Consider the following 8,876-nt stretch of genomic DNA (forward strand, 5'->3'; position numbering starts at 1 on the left):
TTTTCGGTTTTTATAAGTGTATTTCTAATAGCACATGATCTCACTCATCTAGGGGAAATAATGAACAACATAGACTGATGAACAAGAATAGACCCAGAAACAAGGAGGCATGGATCAGACTGTCGGGCCTCAGAGGGAGGGTAGGGGAGGGTGGAGGTAAAGGGGAGAGATCAACCAAAGGACTTGTGTGCAAGCATATGAGCCTAAACAGCGGTTAAGGACAACAGGGGGGTGGGGGCATGTGTGGGGAGGGGTGTGGGATGGAAATGGGAGGATGAGGACAAATATGTGATACCTTAATCAATAAAGAAATTAAAAAAATAAAAAAAATATTTAATCAATTGGACTTTATTGATATTTACAGAACTTAAACACAATAATAAAAATACAAAATTTTGTCATGTGTACATAGCATGTTACTGTGATAAACAATCACTGAACCATAAATCAAGACCCAATATATTTTTACATATATATATATATATATATATATATATATATTATTGATATTATTGATTTCAGAGAGGAGGGGAGGGAGAAAGAGATAGAAACATCAATAATGAAAGATAATTATTAATTGGCTGCCTCCTGCATGCCCCATACTGGGGATCAAGCCCACAACCCAGCCATGTGCCCTGACCAGGAATCAAATTAGTGACATCCTGGTTCTCAGGTTGGCACTCAACAACTGAGCCATACTGGTTGAGCTACTATTACATTTTAAAGAATGGAATAGTGCACAGTGTGTTCTCTGACCACAACATAAATAAAGATCAGTATAAATAAGATAACTAGAAAACCCTTCAAATACTTGGAAATCAATATAGTATATATTTCTCAATAACAGACTAGTTAGATAACAAACCAAAAATGAAATCAGAAAATACGTTGAAGTGAATGATAATAAAACACATAAAATTTGTGAGATGCTGCTTAAACAGTGTTAGAGGAAATTTTATACCTTTAAATATTCATGTAAGAAAAGAGTAGAATTTAAAATCAATTATCTGAAATACCACTTTAATAAATCAAGAAAAGAAAGAAAATTAAACTAGAAGTAAGCATATGGAAGGCCTTAATAAAGCTATGAGTAGAAATCAATAAAATAAAAAAGAATAATAGAGAAAATAAATAAAACCAAAGTTGGTTCTTTGAAAAAGTAAATAAAATTTCTAAGTTTATATCTAAAAAGAAGAAATCAAAGAGAGATACAACAGAAAATACCAATATTAGGGATTAAAGAATACATCATTGCAGATCCTACAAAAATTAAATGGATAACAAAAGAATATAATGTTCATCAGGGATACTGGGCTGAGATTCATTGAGAGAGAGAAAAAGAGAGAGTAGTTTCTTTGTTTACTTTTGGTATCATGGTAATGTCTCATAGAAGAAAACATAGTAAACTATTTGACATTAGTAGTCATAGTGGTATCTTTTCGGATATGTCCCCTTGAGCAAGGGAAACCAAAATAAAATAAGGGAAAGCAAAAATAAACAAATGCTTTTCATATGTCTCTTGGCCTTCTGTATGTCCACTTCCATAAAGTGTCTATTTAAGTCCTTTGCCCATTTTTTGATTGGATTGTTTATCTTCATTTTGTTAAGATGTATGAGTTCCCTATAAATTTTGGAGGTTAGGCCCTTACCGGATATAACATTGTCAAAACTATGTTCTCCCATGCAGTGGGCTTTCTTGTTGCTTTGTTGATGGTTTCTTTTGCTGTGCAGAAGCTTTTTGTGTTGATGTAGTCCCATTTGTTTATTTTTTCCTTAGTTTCCATTGCCCTAGGAACAGTATCGGTAAAGATTTTGCTACAACATATGTCTGATATTTTGCTGCTTGTGGATTCTTCAAAGATTTTTATGGTTTCCCATCTTATGTTTAAGTCCTTTATCCATTTGAATTTATTTTTGTGTATGGTGTCAAAGTCACTAATTATCCTAGAGATACAGATCAAAACAACAATGAGATACCATCTCACACCTGTCAGAATGGGTATCATGAACAGATAAACAAACCAGAAGTGCTGGCCAGGATGTGAGAAAAAGGAACCCTCCTGCACTGCTGGTGGAATGCAGACTGGTGCAGCCACTGTGAAGAACAGTATGGCGTTTCCTCAAAAAACTAAAAATGGTACTCCCATTTGACCCAGTAATCCCTTTTCTAGGAATATATCCCAAGAAAACAGAAACACGAATCAGAAAGGATATATGCACCTCTATGTTCATAGCAGCACAATTTATAATAGCTAAGATTTGGAAGCAGCCTAAGTGCCCATCAGCAGATGAGTAGATTTTAAAAAAGTGCTACATCTACACAATGGAATACTATGCTGCTGTAAAAAAGAAAGAACTCTTACCATTTGAAACAGCATAGATGGACATGGAGAGCATTATGCTAAGCAAAATAAGCCAGTCAGAGAAAGATAAATATCACATGATCTCACTCATTTGTGGAATATAATGAACAACACAAACTGATGAACAAAAATAGATCCAGAGACAGAGAAGCATTGAACAGACTGTCAAACTTCAGAAGGAAGGCAGGGGAGGGTGGGGGGGTGGGTAAGAGATCAACCAAAGGACTTGTATGCATGCATATAAGCATAACCAATGGACACAGACACTAGGGCATTGAGGGCATGGGCTGGCGGGGTGGAGGTGGCCAGGGACAGGTCAATGGGAGAAAAAAGGAGACATATGTACTACTATGTGTGATACTTTAAAATTAAAGAATTTAAAAATAAATAAATAAATAAATGGGGCACCTAGATTGCTTCCACATTTTAGCTATGGGAATCAAAGACCAGAAGGATATCAAAGGACAGAAGGAAAAATTTAGTGTGATGAAATATTTTAGATTTGAATTGTGGTGGTGGTTGTATGCCAACACACAATTACTAAAATTCATCAAGCTAAACACTTAAAAGGGGTCAAGTTTGTTGTTGTATGTAAACTATACTTCAGAAAATCTAGAAAATGTTTGAGGTCTCAAAGTACTTTTGTTTGTAGACCTCCATTCTCTATATATCTGAGTATTGTAGATACTTCTTTCTTTTCAATTCCAAGCCTCTCCCCTTCCCTATCTGGGTAACCCCATAAATTCTAGGGCTTAAGCTATTAAAATTGGTCGTAGTACTCACATATTACCTTAGCTTGCACATATCTCTTGGGCATTTCAAATTCAGTATTAAAAAAAATGGACACCCGTCTAAACTCCTCTACTATTTATCTTCCCAAGTGATGCCAGTATGGTCTTTTCCAAAGAGCTCCTCTCATCATTCAATTCCCCATGTTAAAAGTATCAGTGCCTTCCTGAAACGTTCAAGTTACAATCTCTATTCCTACAATCATAAACAGTAGGCCCTTTATGAGTTTGGGGCTTAGCTCTTAATCGTCTACTTCAGCTATTACCCATAAGATCCCTTTGATCATGGGTCAACAACTAAAATGCTTCAGGGTGTGTATAGAGGACACAGCATGAAAGAAAAACAATAGCCCAAGTGCATTTTTTTTTTTCGTTTCCAGTGTCAAGGAGTTAACAGGTATGCTAGTGAAATAGAAAGTGAAGACCTCACCTAAGGACCATATGCAGCAGTCCTACTACTCTGACCAACTACTGCCACCTGGGCACAGGTTTAATAGATCTGATTTTTCAATATCTGATTTTTAAAATTTTTAATTTTTTAATTTAGACATTTTTATTGAATTTTGGGTTGACACTGGTTAATAAAATTATTTAGATTTCAAGTGTACAATCTATAATAAATCATCTGTATACAATATAAGATGTGATTTTTGTATGAAATGTCATGATGTTTAATAACTGAAGATAATATTTATAAACTTAAAATGTTCAACAAATAAAATGAATCTTTCAGCAGCATGGATTCTAGGTCACAAGCTCATAGACCATCCAGTCTTTTTCACATAGAAACTCCCTAAATATTCTTAAACATTTAACTTAAGTTACCATAATCACTAAAGGAGCCTTCTCTTATTTCCTCTCTACAAAAAAATACTTTTGATGTTTGTTTTTACTTCTAGGATAAATACCTTAAAATTATTGATTATTTAGTCTTTGTCAAACATGGTCTAAGTACTCTATAGATATTTACTCATTTAATCTCTCCATCAACATAATGAGGTAGATGCTTTAATTATTTCTACTTTACAGATGGTGTAAATGGGATACATAGAGTTTTAGCAACATTTCCAACATATGGCTAGTAAATAATACAGTCAGGATTCAAACCCATATAACAATATAGCTCCCCTCATTAGCCACTAAAATGCAATAATTTTCTAATTTTATGGCATAGTACCAGAATCACTGCAGTGTCCATATGTTTGTTCTCTGGCCTATTAACAGAGAATATGTTTTATTTTCCTTTTACTCATCAGAGTGATAAGTTATTAAGTACCCAATAGGTATGGGTTGAATGAATGAATGCATAAATGAATGAATGAGGTGATGAAATATTGAACATTTTCAATATTGCTCCTATAATTTTCACTCTTAGAAGGTTATGTTACATACCTTCACTATAAAATTTTAAACAATACATTGTAAAGTATAAATTATATAACATTTCTCCATGTTTTCATTCTCTCTTCCTCCATCTGTTCCTAACCATAAATTCCAGGATTGAGCACTGTTAACAGTTCCAGGATTTTCTTAAGGAAATTTCATAATAATCTCAGTAATTTCAAAAGGGGACTATGTAACCAATTTAAGTAAAAATTAGGCTCTGTTTTAAGAAAATACTCAAATAAGTGTACAACTCTCAGAAGAATCTAGAATAAAATGTCCATCATTTTTAAAATCAATTTTCTCCAAAACCAATAATAAGTCAATTGTAGCTTATCAGAAATATTACATATAGGCAAATTAAATTATTATATTTACTAGGGGCCCAGTGCACAAAATTCGTGCACTGGGGGTTGGGGATCCCTCAGCCCAACCTGCCCCCTCTCACATACTGGAAGCCTTCAGGGGATGTCCTACTGATGGCTTAGGCCTGCGCCCCACAGGGAGTGTACCTAAGCCACAGTCTGGCCTCCCTTTGTGGGAGGCAACCGGGCTGGTCCGGCTAGGGCAGGATATGACATTTCTTAGCCTTCCAGCATTGGACCTTCATTTTTTTCTCCAGAAATGTGGTGGAAAAACCCTAGATCACCTTTTTGGATTATTACCCAAGTTACTAAGAATATTACCAGTGGCATACAGAAAGCTTAGCCAATGTGCAGTCAGAAAAAGTGTTTCCTCTATAGTTCACACCAATGGAGGGCTGGGCCCTGCCCAGGCCTAAAGCCTCTGGCCGAAGCTTTAGGCCTGGACAGGCCTCTCCAGCTCCCTCTGATCACCAGCTCAGCCCCTGCCCAGGCCTGCCCAGACCGAAAGCCTCTTGGGCAGGAGCGGACCCCCAGCTCCCTACAATCAATCGCAGGGGGTCCGCTCCTGCCCAAGGCCGAAAGCAGACCCCCAGCTCCCTGCCCAGGTGATCAATCGCAGGGGGTCCACTGGTGTACCAGGCTGAAGAAGCCCCCAGCTCCCCGCTTTGGATCGCAGGGGATCCGGGTGTCCGCTCCTGCACCAGGCCAAAAGCCTCCGGCGGAGCAGACACCCAGCTCGTCGCTTTCGATGGCAGGGGGTCCGCTCGCCATGCCCACCATCAAATCAGTGCGAGGAGCTGGGTGTCCACCACACCCACCATCCATTGAAAGCGGGGAGCTGGGTGTCCGCTCCGGCTCCAGGCCAAAAGCCTCCAGCAGCTTTCGGTCTGGTGCCAGAGCGGACTCCAGCTCCCTGCAATCCGTCGCAGGGGGTCAGCTCAGGGCACCTATGGATGCAAATTAACCACCATCTTGGTCGGGTTTATTTGCATACTCGCTCTGATTGGATGGTGAGTGTGGCTTGGTTGGTGGGCGTGGCTTGGGTGCGGCGAAGGTGCGTTCAATTTGCATATTACTGTTTTATTAGGTAGGATTTAATATTAGCCATGCTATAAAAGGGAAAGGGAGTTAGTTTTTATGCTAATCATTTAAACTGAATTTGAACTGATTACAAGTTAAATGAGTCTAAACACTGGTCAAAACCACTCAGAAAATCATACCTCATGGGGGTGCTGCAATATGGAAGGGAGAACTAGAAGAATCTAGCCTTAGAGCTATTGCTATTTAGCAAATTTCAACTGCAAGTTAGAAAAAAGATAAATGGACTTTAGTATACAAACACTTATAGGTCAGTGACCAGTAGAATATATGTATGATCAAGATTCCATTGTATGATGATGAGAAGAGAGAATTGAGATATACTGTATAGAAGTACAAGGCTGATATGTGACTTTATGTTATTGACTGAATGTTTGTGTCCTCTCAAAATTCATATGTTGAAACCTAATCCTCAATGTAATGGTGTTTGGAAGTGGGCATTTGAAAGGTGATTAGATCATGAGGGTGGAGCCCTCATGAACGGTATTAGTGCTCTTGCAAAAGAGAACCCAAAGAGTTCCCTTGACACTCCCTCCATGTGAACACTCAATGAGAAGACATGTTCAACCAGGAAGTGGGTTCTTACCAGACACCGAATCTGCTTGTGCCTTAATGTTGGAACTTTCCAAGCTTGAGAACTATGGGAAATACATTTCTGTTGTTTATAAGCTACCCAGTCTATGGTATTTTGATATAGGAGCCTGAATGTACTATAACATCTTACATAAGAACCAGATAGAGAACATCTTCTAACCATGTGATGAAAAAAGTACTAAAGGTGAACAGAAGGCAGTATCATTACTAAATCAAACCTCAAAACAACAGCAAACATATTCTACTCCTTTATAGTGTTAGTCTTACAATACCTAGACCATATTCAACAGTGCCTAGGGTTTAACTATGTTTGATTATCCATTAATAAAATAATTACTTCCCCCCAAAACCCCATACAGTTCATCTGTATAGGGAAATTGAGCAGTTATGCATCTGAGCAAAAAAATGTCATTTATCTTACATTTTCAAGCAGAATGCCAATTCTGTCAGGAGCATGCCTAGGCCCTAAAGCACATGGCTATCTCTTTAGTCAACACCACAGATAATCAGAGCTTTGGGCTATCAAGGATTTCAGCCATAAACTGACAGAATCAAGGGCTTGCTAAAATCTCATTGGCAGCATCTGTTAGTTACAGGAGACATTTAACTATTTATTAAATGCTAATTAGATACCCAGCCACATGTTGTGAGAAAGCATTAGGTGTTATCATAAATATAAAAACTCTGGGAAGAACAAGACTCCAAATTCACTGTTTTGAATAAGGGCTAAGAGAATGAGAAGGGTTTGGCTTCTGGAAAAAAATTCCCAGTATAATCCTATTAATAATTTTTGATTGTTAAGAATTATCATTCAAGATTAAATTATTTTACATAATTTGACTAGAAAAATTAAAACAGAGATATCCATATGCCTGTGACAATACTGTACCACTTGAAATTCATGTGCAAATTTCTTGTGAATATGATTTATTCATCTTATTCCTCTCTCCACCCACTCAACATATTGCATGAAGCACTATAAAAATGAAATATATCCTTAATAAGTAGTAGACCTTAATTTGTAACATCCTGAAAATATTCATTTATTCAACAAACATTTATTGATTAAATATTATGTTATGGGCATTCTGCAATGTACTAAGTGTAGATTGATGAAATATAAGCATAGTCCTGTGTTCATGCTATAAACAGGTTAGTGATGGAGATACTAGTAGAGAATGCACAATGGTGGTAAATAATTTGTCATAAAGGAAGAACTTAATTCTATGATAAGTAATATAATTGAGATAATGTGTTCATTGGAAGGGGACTTCTCAGGAGCTTCCAGTTAAAAGGAGTCAATCATGAGTGCCAAAGCATAGTGGACAAGGAAAATAATTTAAAGGTTAGATGAGATATTTTTATAACTCTAAGATATTTTCTAAGAAAAAGTTATAACAATTCTGAAAATTACTTTTAGCCTACATGTTTTACATCTAAAAATAGCAGAGTGATCTTACTAAGCATAATGGGGAAAGAAAGATGCCTGCATCTCTGCCCACTGATTCTTAACGTTCAGTGTTTGCCATTTATAGAAATTTGTGTTAACAAGAGATACTGGAATTTGTTACCACCATATACTTCTCCCTAGTGATACAGGTAACATAAAAAAAAGTTCAAGTCAAGGATTTACAACTCAAGCCCTCAAACTGGCATCTGCTACCATTTTAACAGGATATGCTGAAATCAATTAGTGGTTCCTCCTTACTACTGAAATATAATTTATGTATAGTACTTGGCTTGATGTTATGACTCTATCCAATCGGTTGGCATTCTCCATACTCTTCTCTGTGTGGTAGCTCTTTCTATATAAATATTATTTTTTTCCAAAATATTGGAAGATTCATGAGAGTAGGAATTTAGTGCCAATTCTATGAAAAAGGGCAATGACTTATAGATAACAGTTATTTCTCGGATATTGCTACCTCTGAAGAAATCTGGTTAAGTGCAGAGCAATTTCTATAGGAAACAAAACTTTTATTTATAACATTTTTATATATAAAAGGAAGACAGTAGCTTTGGAACAGAAAAAATCTATCTCTATGTTTCATTGTAATGCCAAAAATTCAGTAGATTTGTTTCAAGGGAAGGGAAATTGGGCTTTTACCCTTTTATTTGCTTTTCTGCCATTCTTTCAGAAATAGAAATTTTACAGCTGGTCTCTCTTATGCTGTCAGAGTGATTTCACTTTTCTCTGTGGATGTGACAAGAGGGAATATTCCTGTCTTGATTGTCATTAACAGCAATGTTACACATGTACATCAACTCTGAATGAATCCCAAATG

The sequence above is a fragment of the Eptesicus fuscus genome, chromosome 1 (genome assembly GCF_027574615.1).
Source record: "Eptesicus fuscus isolate TK198812 chromosome 1, DD_ASM_mEF_20220401, whole genome shotgun sequence".
NCBI classification, from domain to species: domain Eukaryota; kingdom Metazoa; phylum Chordata; class Mammalia; order Chiroptera; family Vespertilionidae; genus Eptesicus; species Eptesicus fuscus.